At 41.8% G+C, this 12,644-nt stretch overlaps 1 protein-coding gene across 1 annotated transcript in view; it reads left to right on the plus strand.

Moving 5' to 3' along the window:
• Positions 1-12,644, plus strand: part of cdkl5 (cyclin dependent kinase like 5) — a gene marked incomplete at both ends in the record, with an annotated part of 99,292 nt that overhangs the window by 2,750 nt on the left and 83,898 nt on the right. The window lies entirely within an intron of this gene.

The following is a 12,644-nucleotide window of genomic DNA, read 5'->3' on the forward strand; positions in this document are numbered from 1 at the left end:
CACGTCAAGCCCATGGATGGCTACTCAAGCTAACGCCTCCCATTGGGCTTCCATGGGTTTGACATGGATACTTGGTTTTGTTCGGGCATCAACCATTAGAATCTTGGTATCGAAATATTCATGTTCACAAGAACCTATGTATTGTTGTGAGCATAGACGTAGTTTTATGTAGGGACGCTAGGGACATGTCCCTATCAAAGACATGTCCCTACCAAAGACATGTCCCTATCAAAGACATGTCCCTACCAAAGACATGTCCCTACCAAAGACATGTCCCTATCAAAGACATGTCCCTACCAAAGACATGTCCCTACCAAAGACATGTCCCTACCAAAGACATGTCCCTATCAAAGACATGTCCCTATCAAAGACATGTCCCTACCAAAGACATGTCCCTACCAAAGACATGTCCCTACCAAAGACATGTCCCTATCAAAGACATGTCCCTATCAAAGACATGTCCCTACCAAAGACATGTCCCTACCAAAGACATGTCCCTACCAAAGACATGTCCCTATCAAAGACATGTCCCTACCAAAGACATGTCCCTACCAAAGACATGTCCCTACCAAAGACATGTCCCTACCAAAGACATGTCCCTACCAAAGCCACAGAAACATGTATTGTCTACCAGGGACAATTCATGTTCAGAAGGTAGAGCAGTCGCCTGGTAATCCGGAGGTTCCCGGTTCGATTCCAGCTCCTCCAAGGCAGCGTGTCGAAGTGTCCTTGAGCAAGACACTTAACCCCTAACTGCTCCTGATGTAGGTTGGCACCTTGCATGGTTGCCTCCGCCATCGGTGTGTGAATGGGTAAAATGTGAGGAACAAATTGTAAAGCGCTTTGGATAAAAAAGCGATGTAAATGCACCATTTCGCCTTTTACTGTAGTTTTAGTGTTATAATTCACAAAACGACAAACAATAAACAACAGAGCCTTTTTATCTGTTGCGAAAGTGTAAAGTTGACGGCTGTGTCAAGAACCTGTTAGCAAGCTATCCTATTATCTGCAATACAATTGATTGGCTCGCCAGCTCTGTCACAGCCGCCCACCTGTCACTCTCATGACTCTCATGACTCTCATGAGCTGTTTATCAACAACAGAGGGAATTTTGATTAGCAGCGAGTTCGTTTGAAGTTTTTTCGAAACTATAGGGAATAAAATATGTAGACCAAATGCATCAGTTCAGGAGGTTAATTAAAGAAACAGTCATCAGGATCATCTGATGCTCTTTGTAGCTCCAAAAATAGTATTTACACTCAAATTAGTGCAAAAAAATATCAAGTGTCCCCAAAGCTCAGATCAAACCTACGCCTCTGGTTGTGAGCCAAAAGAAAAACATACTGTATGTGACTTCTTAACTCTATCAGCGCCAGGGATTAGCCGGGTCCCCTTGTAGCTATGCCACGCTTTAAGGATAGGAGTGCGTCACCCTGTTTGAGCTATATCTATATTCTATATTATAGCTATGGAGACAATACTATAGTCATTTGACACTGACTTTCTTCCGTCGAACATGCAAAAAAGAGAAAAAAGTTTCATGCATACGTTCGCACGTTATCCCGTGGTGAATATAAGTATAGTTTAGGAGTGATCCAGGATAATTCATGAAACGCTGAGTTATAGGGCGCTACGTGTATTCTACTATAAGTGTTGGCGTTCCTTGCCTGGACACGCTACTATTTCCAAATCAAATGTATATAATAGGTATTATGTTTCATCATGAATGCATGAAAGGGGGGGGTCGTTTTTTTATGCTTTGATGGCCAGTAACGACATTCGTGTTGAACACTACAGAAGCCGATCAGCTGGGTCGATATGAAAATATTGTTGGATCAAGCTGAAATTGATGTCAGATAGTCCTTACCTCTGGTCGGGCGTATTCCAAAAAGAATATTCCAATTGTCTGATCGCGATTTCCAGTATTAGTATCTGGTCCCGGACATAATTTGGCACAACCTGCCAGATGCGTTTCGAAGTGGTCGGATAAAGCGATTCACTTGGCTCCGTCTAAATATAGCGCCCGGAGACATTTGAGTGTAACACAGGGTCTGGAACAGGGTTTACTGCACTCTCGATACTGCCACATGGCAGGATCTGGCCGGTACTGCACCCTCGGGGTCCCAGTATGCCTTTTAACGGCAACATACAGGTCCGTGACATTGAATACAATATTAAAATCGAAAAAAAGGAAAACAGAGTTTACTCGTTATTGGCGCTCAACCGCTGGCGGCCAATAACGAGTAAACTCGTTGTTGGCGCAGAAAGTGTTAAAGGACCATTTTGCAGATTTTACACATCAAACACGTCCTCTTTGTCTCATGGAGGAGTGTGTGGGGCATAACAAAGAAAGCAGAGAGCACAGACCAACGGTGAGGAGAAGTACCCGAGTGATGGAAGTTTGGTAAACCATGTGATATTTGAAAACTAAGCAGGGAAAGAGGCAGATGTTTTACCACGTTCATGTGACGTCGGGTATACGGGGTGGATGAGTGTCCCTCCTGCAAATAGCACGTGAACAGCCTATCAAGTGGCATGAACAATGTTGGAATTCAGAGAACATTTTATACACAAGTTGTGACATTATGCCCTTTGACTGGTGCCTCCAATGGCAAATTAAAGGGATATTTCACTTTAGTAGAACTTGTCAAGTTTCAGCAGTCTTACCTCTATTTAAAGTAATCTACAAATAAGCTAGCGACCACTGCTGTCCCTGTCATCTGCTGTCAACACCACCAGTCCTCCCAGGTTTCAGGCTCCTCATCCACTCCCATTCATTTTGAGGACCAAGTTTAAATATCATACTTCTGAGTGCATAGTAGTGTAGACATATTAGCATAGTAGGTTAGGTTGTAGTATAGGCATAGTAGCATAGTACATAGGAAATAGTAGTATAGACATAGTAGCAAAGTACATAATAGTCAAAGTTGTTTGACTATTATCACATTTACTACTATTAACTTAACTTAACTTGCGTTAGGTTAAGTGAAGTTGCTTGTGGTGTGGATGCTCTACAACACTAACAACACCATGAACTAATCCACAACAGTTTATGTGTGACATGTCTGCAACTTTCAATCTTTTCGGATTCATTCCATTGAGAATGAATGATGTTTAGTGTGGCTTTCAAAGCAAGGGGTGGCTTCTTCCAAGAAAATCTTAATATGCTATCACCATATTGCAGTAGTGGATAATATTCATAAGCGCATCCTGGCAGGACATCCTAGTACCCGCCATGGGTTTAATTTCCCTGCTGATGTTATGCCGTCTCATCTCATCCACTCTCTGCACATCACACTGTACTGTCTCAAAATTCTCAAGCCAAGCGGCTTCCTTGTGGTTCGCCACATGCGGTGAGATGTGTCAGTGATATGAGTCATAAATAGATTCACCCCACATGGATAGTGTTGAGGAGTGAGCTGGTTCCTCACCTCCAGCCAGACAGGGGGCCATAACCAAGTGTAAAATGTGTTGAGTGCAGAGAGGTTGAAGACAGGAATGTGAAGAGTGATGTCTGACCGTGTTGGGTAATGGGAATGTATAGCGTTCTATTCAATTGAGATCACCTGGGGGAGGGTTGTGGTGGTGGGTGGTGTTGAGAATCGTTTCACTTTTACGTGAGTGCTGTTGTGCTGTGTGAGATGTTAGGTGTTCCTTTCCTACTTTTTTCCATTGCATCTGGGAAATTGTCTTTTCATATGTCCCTCTGAGAAACTCAGATACGTGAATTAGGGATGCTCGATATTGGCTTTTTTACCGATACCGATATACCGATATTGTCCAACTCTTAATTTCCGATACCGATATCAACCGATATCAACCGATACCGATATATGCAGGGTTTCCCCCCCCCCAAAAAATGGAATAATTTCAGGTAATTAACATTACATATCTCTTGTTGTGGAATTAACACAACATTATGCATACTTTTGACAATAAATAAAATCAGAATTTGTTCTTACTTGCTTGCCTGGGTAAATAAAGGTTATAGAAATGTAAAAAAAATAAATAAAAATAATTCTTCTTTTAAACCGATACCGATATTTTCCGATATCACATTTTAATGCCGATATCTGCCGATAATATCGGACATCCCTAACGTGAATACATTTCAGTAGAGGGGCCAGTGCACAGCGACAGCTATAGTATGGTGTCCCTGGAGGAGGTAGCGGTTCAGTGTCTTGACAGGGATGGACACATAGACTGTCACAGCCAGGGATCAAACCTGTGACCTTCCTGTTATGGGACAGTTTCTCTAACCACCTGGCTACCCTATTGTCCATTTACAAATCAAACACTTAAAGAATGTATTAGGGGTGGACGGTATAAAATTGAAAGTACACCGGTATGAATTTGCGCTACCGTATGGATTTTGACTATACCTTGTGACCGGGTAGAGCAGCTCTAAATGAGCAATGACGTAACCACACGAGTGGGAAGCAGCATTGCAATGCGTGTAGGCTGCATCGTCATCAGCCTGCGCCACCAAAACACCTGGAACATGCGGCATTACAAACGGAGAAATGGCTGAAAGCGCAGCTCACAAGGAAGAGGAGGAATTGGTAAAAAAAAAAAGACTAGTGCAAATTCCATTATATGGACATGGTTTGGTTTTACAATTTCAGACACTGATTATGTCGGAAGACAGTGGTTGCAAAAGGTGGTAATACCAGCAATATTTTCTATCACCTAAAAACAAAACACGTGTTGGAATTGTAAGGTATTTCATCCAAATTGTGAAATAATCCTCATTTATAAATGGTCAAATAATCCAGTCGGGCCTTCACCCAATTTGACTCGTATATATCTGACTATATTCAATATCCAAATTGTCATGGTCAATCATATCCAATAATGAAAGGTAGAACATTTTTCAATGATTTTATTCCAAGAAGTGAATCAGCATAAATTACAGACAGGTATACAATACGTTGAAATGTGGTCATTTTCAACGGGCAGACATTCTAGGTTCTGCCAAGAGCAGAAAGTAACAAGTGACTTATATCTTGTCCATTAGCCAATGGAAATGCATCTTCAGAAATAGGATCAGAGAAACAAGACTGACACAAAACCAAATAGGGAACAGGTATTGGTCAGCTAGGTAGGATTGGATTACAACTGAGCTCAACATTATTAGAACACAGACTATCTGGTGCCTGTTGTATAGGTCCACAGGAATGTATGACATTTTACATAGTGTCCTATTCAATTCACATAGTTTTAACACAGTAGATAAGTACATTGTAGGCACTGTTTAAGTCATTTACAATAGATATCATTTATAAATAGATAGAGAGATATGGTAGAATATATAGATATGGTAGATTATAGATACTGTAGATACTTTTATGGATAGTCTTATATTAGCATAAAACCTGCAATATTCTAACAGAATATGAAGAAGGCAAAATAAGTTGTCACCTGCAAACATTGAGTGAATTGTCGAGGAGCGGTGGGAAGACAAAGGCTGTCTCTGCATCTCAGACATCAGTTACTCAGGCATTTTCCGACGGCAGTTCTTACCACAAAAAAAGCCAGTGGTGGACCAAAATAACAAACGCTGTCACTGTTTACTTGTGTAAGTAAGTTGAGAAAAGGTTTTTCATTTAGCTCTATTGCAGTTTTGCACAATACATGTAAAACCCAGATTCGGCTCAAACAAGGGACTAAACACGTTTCGCAATTATGCCACATCAATGTGGAACGCCCTACCTAAAGCTGTAAAGGAATGTGAATCACTACCCACTTTAAAAAACACTCTCAAAAAACACCTACGTGAGACTGCAATTCGAAACTGGCCCCTACAAATGTCCTAACCTAGTTGTGCAGTAAATGACCAAGTAAGGCTTTGTCAGTATTCCAATGTACAGTGTAAAATGTGTGTGTGTCCCCTACCCAACCCCCCCCCCCCCACCTCCAATGTACAGCCCTCACCCACCCACCCCACCCCACCCACCCAACCTCCTCCAATGTACAGTTTCTACGCCAAATGTATATACACTCTTTTTCTGGACACTTTTGTATCACAAACAGTACTGTATTTGCAAATCTGGTATGTCATAAATGTATAGATGTAGCAGTACTGTCTATCTGTATGACATGTATGTCATATATGTTATGATGAATTGAAAATGGGGGACCCTGATGTAAACAAGACGAAAGTCTTTCTCTGGTCTGCATCCCCTTAACAATTGTATGTACTGAGCTGTACTGTACTGTACCCATTCTGCAATCTGTTAATAAACTTTTCAATCAATCAATCAATCAATGTTCTTAAAATACCTCTGTACTATGTGAAATATGATCTAGTAATACAAAGGTACAATAATAGCTGCCATATCCGTGTTTCACCCCTTCAGAAGCATTTATATAGATATTTCAAGATAAATGTATATACCGTGACATACATTTTAGACCATATCGTCCAGCCCTAGAATGTATGTATGTATGTAATACATATATCAAAAGTATATTGATAAAAAAAAGTCCTTTAGGCTTAAAAAGAAAATCGGAATGTCGTATGTTCAAGCCATATTTGCTTGGTAATATGTTGGCTGTTGCTCTGCTTGAATTTCTTTATAAGATAAGATGATCCTTCATTGATCCCCTTGGGGAAATTCGGGTGTCAAAGCAGCATGGGGGGGGGGGATACAGGGTGAGGGATGCATAGCTTCACAGTCCTATATACACTATAGGTACACTAAAGTATAGATACAAATACAAATACAATATAATAAAAAAAAAAAAAAAAGTACAAACACAAGATAGTCCAGTGATGAGAGTCCAGTGATATGAGTCTCTAGTGCAAAATACAAGATAGTCAGTACGGTGATGTGAGTCTCTAGTTCTCAAGTCCCGGGTTGTGACAGTGATGGTTCTGGCAGCAGATCCGGCCGCTCGAGCCCTTTGTTGTAGAGCCTGATGGCTGCCGGTATAAAGGACCGGCCCAGGCGGTTTGTGGTGTGTCGGGGGGGATGAGTCTTATAGGCTGAATGAGCTCTTCATTCTGGCTAGCTCCTCATAGAGGGGGTGAGAGGGGTTCTCCAGGATGGCTTCTAGCTTTTTTCTCATCCTCCTCTCAGCCACCACCTCTAGGTTATCCAGCTCACCACCCACTACTGGATGCATGGATGCATGCTTATTCTGTTGCCCTTATGCGCTTGCCCATAGTTAATTATATATTGTTATATTGTTTACACTCCCTATTTTTTATTCTATTTTTATTTTTACTTCTCCACTGTACGATAATTTTACAACCTGTATCATGTCTTCTACTACCCGTACCTCCCCTCCCCATCCCCCTGCTATGATGCCTGAATTTCCCCAAGGGGATCAATAAAGGAATATCTTATCTTATCTTATCTTATCTTAGACTTATCCTATCTTATCTTATTTTATCTTATAAACAAAAACGCTTGCTCGTAATGATTTGAAGATTACAACAGTTTGTTTACTAGTCAAAATTCATTAGCGATTGCCATGGCTATATGGTAAATAAAAAGACAAGTATTAGATGTGATTTTTATCAGTGGATGGACCTGTCTCAAAACCCTGCCCTCTTTTCTTGATCCTCCAATCACAGCTGTCGCTTACCTCTGTCTTCCTCGAGGAAGTCAGAGGTAAGCGACAGCTGTGATTGGAGGATCAAGAAAAGGGGCAGGGTTTGAGACAGGTCTAGTGTGTACATGCCCACTCCATGACTGGATTTTGCCACTTGGGGGCCCGGGGGCGAGGAAATCCTATTGGCCCCCACTGTCCCTAACTTGGGCGCTCCAGACCTTTGAGGGTATCTGCCCAATATGCCCACTGCCCAATCAGTAATCCTGAAGACACTTCCAAATTAACTAATGTACATTTCTCCATAACCAGAGTGTGTTCCCAAGTGATTGTTGAACAGTGGTTGTTTCTAAGCGAATGTGCGGGGAAGAGGGAACTCTGGGAAATTGAGTTATTCAGCCCCACCATCCAAATAATAACATAATAGTCACGTTAAGGCTTAATGTAAATGGCATAATATGATCAAATTCATTAACATGGTTTACGATGTGGGACAAGATGAGCACTAACAGGACCTGATCCTTTTACTTGATCAGAATGGGGTCAGAAGTGTTTTTATGTTTTTACTTCCATTAATGTTACTACAGCTATTAGCACCGGTATTAGAGACCTCATTTTCATTAATAAAGTGATAATAGTGACGACATCTGTGGATTTAATCTAGCTGGATAAAAACAGCAGGTAGCTCCGCTCCTCGCCCCCTCAGTCACACGACCCTGCTCAGAATCCATTAAACACCGTATTTGTCACCTTAATCACACACTTCAGCTGCTGTTTCTGTATTTTATGTTTCTGAACTTTCTGGCAGAAAGACCTCCCTGTTCGTATGGATATTTCCAAACCAATAATGCATCTATATATACACACACAAAACAGCTTAGCTAGCTCATGCTCCATGTAACACACATATTTTTTAAAGAACAGGAACAAGGGGAGTGGCATTTTTCATTCAAAAAAGGTAAGTGAACGAGAGAAGAATTGTACTTTTCAGTTGTCTCTCTGTTCGCTGTCCAGTTCAGCACCACTGACAGTGCTGGGCCACAGAGCTCTGCTGTGTAGAGAAACACAGATTCTGGAGCTGTGTGGCTTGGCGCTGTCCATGGTGCTTAGCTGGACAGTGAGCAGGGAGGCAACTGAAAATGATAATTTCTCTCATTCACTTATACAACAACAAAGACTGGAACGGATATATATCTTTCAATTTATTTAACTCAACTCAACAACACAGGCAAAAGTCTTCTGTCAACAACATTATGGCTAGCTAGTCTGATACTTATTCTATTTGGAATATGATGTATGAATAAAAGTAGCTTACTTTTCAATAAAAAATCGACATGCCTTGATGATGTCGTTCTTTATATAGCCTATAAATTGTGACATTGACATTGAAATCTTCCAGGACAGGTGGACTGGCACCAATTTCTAAAAAAACAAAACAAAAATAAAACATATATATGTTGATGAAAGCTCTGCCTCAAAGGTTAATGTATCCCTTTCTAAATACCATGTTGGACACAAGTAGAAGACAAAAACATTGTCAGCATCCTTGTTGCCTAGCAACAATAGGTAGAATAGGTTCTAGTCTACTCTATACTGACATGAATCATGTACTGATGCAATTTGATCCACATTGTGTTATTGCCCTTTCTTTTAAGGTATCCTGTCACGACTCGACATATTGAACCCAATATGCAGATAATGAGAATCGGCAGACAGATCTTGTTTAAACCCAGTATATTTATATATTAATTAGAAAAGGGTAGTCAGGTATTCAGGCAGAGGTCGATACATGGGGGGAGTACTTGTACAGTCAAGGGGCGTGTGTGGGACAGGAGAGTCAGACAGGCAGGATCGATACACGTGTGCAGGGTAGTCAGCCAGACAGGGGTCAAAACGGGTACAGGGTAGTCAGCCAGACAGGGGTCAAAACGGGTACAGGGTAGTCAGCCAGACAGGGGTCAAAACGGGTACAGGGTAGTCAGCCAGACAGGGGTCAAAACGGGTACAGGGTAGTCAGCCAGACAGGGGTCAAAACGGGTACAGGGTAGTCAGCCAGACAGGGGTCAAAACGGGTACAGGGTAGTCAGCCAGGCAGGGATCAAAACGGGTACAGGTCCTCATACGTTCCGGGAAAAGGCAAGGAGAGTTGGCAGGCAGGCAGGGGTCAGAGCACGTCTTTGTCGGGAGCCAGAGAACAGGGTGAAGAGCCAGGTAGGACTGCAGGGAAGGATGAGAACAAGGGTTAGACACGGTTGAAGCACAATGGACTAGAGAACAATACGAGAGAGAGCAGAATAACACGACTAACTGGGAAATACGAAGTTACGATCTGGCAGCCTCATGACATCTGGGGCAGGGTTATATTACTGACGTAATTGGTCCACAGACGTCAATCAGCTGCTCCACTGACAGCAGCACACCTGCACTCCATACCTGACTAGAGAGAGAGAGAGAGAGAGAGAGAGAGAGAGAGAGAGAGATAAAGCAGTGGTGCTTTCTTGTAAACAGCTCTCTTTTGTTCACAATCACATTTCCAGTTTCCACCCACATTTTCTGTTGTTGTTCTATAGTCTACAAGCTGAATACATTTCCTACCTCGTATAATCTTTGCAAAGACTGTTTTCTTTGCTCTCGCAATGTATCCCATCAAGTTTAATCTGCTGCATCACCTCTTAGCCACTGAGTTGGTGGATGAGGAGATGTCCAGTGGAGAAGGATCAGTCTCTGTGCAGCAGTGTAACAAATGTTGTTATCTGGAGTTTAGTTCCAGAGAGATTCTCATTGTTTTCTCCTCTTATGCCAAAAATAGCTATCATAGGATCTGGTTGCATTTCTATTTCTAAGACCTCTAACAGTGTTTTTAAAGATTGAACTGTGGTAAGTGGACAGGTTAGGACACTGACAAAATGAGTGCTGGAGTTGCTAGAGAAAGACTGCATCTGTCACATGTGGGATCTAGGCTATATTTGGAAACATTTAAAAAAGAACATTTTAATGCAGGCGTTGCGGAACTTTAAATTGAATAAAGTAAAATCAAGTTAAAAAGTCAAGCATTTTCAAAGGGATCCCTTGACATCTCACCTCAAGATATTTGAATGAAAATGGGCTCAATGAATACACAGGAGTTTCCCCTTTACAGTCATGCCCAACGTATGCTAGTCCCATGCAGTTTGGGGCCACAACCATGATGTTTATTTAGCATTCTGTGGTCCCTCAACAGTCTTGGAATTGCATACTGGGAATGGCTGTAAAGTTGAGACATATGTGGATCCAGTGAGCCCAATAGTATTCATGTGTGATAATTTGACTACCCATAGCAGCCATTTCAATGTAGTGACACCATCTTTTTAAAAACCTGACCTCACTGTATTAAACGCCATATTGGGATCTCTAGGAAAATCACAGCCACATGAAACTTTACAACCCCAAACTAGAGACCTAGTCCATTCAGAGGATGTATGGCTTGACTTGGTACATTGACAATAAGTGGTGTTTTCTAAAAATAAAAAAAAATAAAAAAAGGAAAGGTGCCTGCCAGCCAATCACTGAAAAAAAAAGTTAAAATCTCTAGATGTTAAAAGTTATTGCTACCAAACGACAGTATAAACTTATCTATAGTGTTCTTCATGGCCTTTGTGTCCTAATGTGGTATTTTGGAGGGACTTCAATTCCTTTCAATTCTAGTGGTCCGAAATGGTTTGGTTTTTCACCAATTGCTGCAGCAACTTATGAGACACACTGTAATTGAGCATGGGCATGGCAATCATTAGGCCAGTACATAATGTCCCAAGCCCCTATGCACTCAGAAAGTCAGAATTGTCATATATATTGCATATGAATAGATAGAAAGGATTGACATACAGTGTAGTGCTCTCAAATGATTCCTTAGTATAGGTGTGAAAGCGCCCTAAGATTTTGAGACGGTACCCATACTTTCACTTAAGTATCATTTCTGGGTACTTTTTACACCCCTGCCCAAAACACACACACACACACACACACACACCAAAACGTATCCGTAACATAGATATTATTACATGTACAAATCAAATCAAATCAAATGTATATGTATAGCCCGAGATCACAATTGCCCCCATGTGCTTCACAGGTCAAGAAGAAACATCACAATAGATCCAGAACAAAAACCACTATAAAATCCATATATGCAACACTCGCAGACTTGAAGATGATGGCTCAGGGCCATTTCCCCCGTGGGGCAGGAGAACCACTCAGAACAAGTTGAAGTAGAGCGGGCATGGTTAGACGATTGTAGGCCAGACTGAAGACGGCATGAAGCAGATCCATGGAGCCAGTGGTGGTCAGAACCAGTTTGAGGTAGAGCAGTTGCTGCAATCTGTATGTCAACACACTATCACTCGATACATCCACTCAGAGAGACAGGGACAGGGATTAGAAAATCAATAAGCAGACATGGGAGCAAATAAATATACATCCTAACTGAACTAACCAGATTAAACTAAGGGTCTATCCCCGACCAGGTAAAATCAGGGTAGGCTGAAAGAGAGAGAGAGAGAAGATGGGTCTTAAGCAAAGATTTAAAAACTTCGACAGAGCAGGTGCCCCTGATGACGGCGGGTAATTTATTCCACAGGTAGGGAGGGTGGTAGGCAAAGGCTCTGTGGCTAGCGGATTTCTTTTTTACCCTAGGAATCGATAGGAGCCCTGCATGTGTAAGCGAGTCACTCACTCACTTACACATACACACACACACACACACACACACACACACACACACACACACACACACACACACACACACACACACACACACACACACACACACACACACTTACACATACACACTCACTCACTTACACATACACACACACACACACACACACACACACACACACACACACACACACACACACACACACACACACACACACACACACACTTACACATACACATACACACACACACACGCACACGCTCACCAGCCTAGTCGCCACAAACGCCAAGTTACATTCAGTGTTTCACACCTGCAGCACAAGAACCTACAGTACAATGGCACTGTAGTGCGATGCTACAACACCCACCTGTAAAGCTGCTCTCCAGCCATGAAT

The sequence above is a fragment of the Notolepis coatsorum genome (assembly GCF_963971535.1).
Source record: "Notolepis coatsorum genome assembly, chromosome: 20".
In the NCBI taxonomy this organism is placed as follows: domain Eukaryota; kingdom Metazoa; phylum Chordata; class Actinopteri; order Aulopiformes; family Paralepididae; genus Notolepis; species Notolepis coatsorum.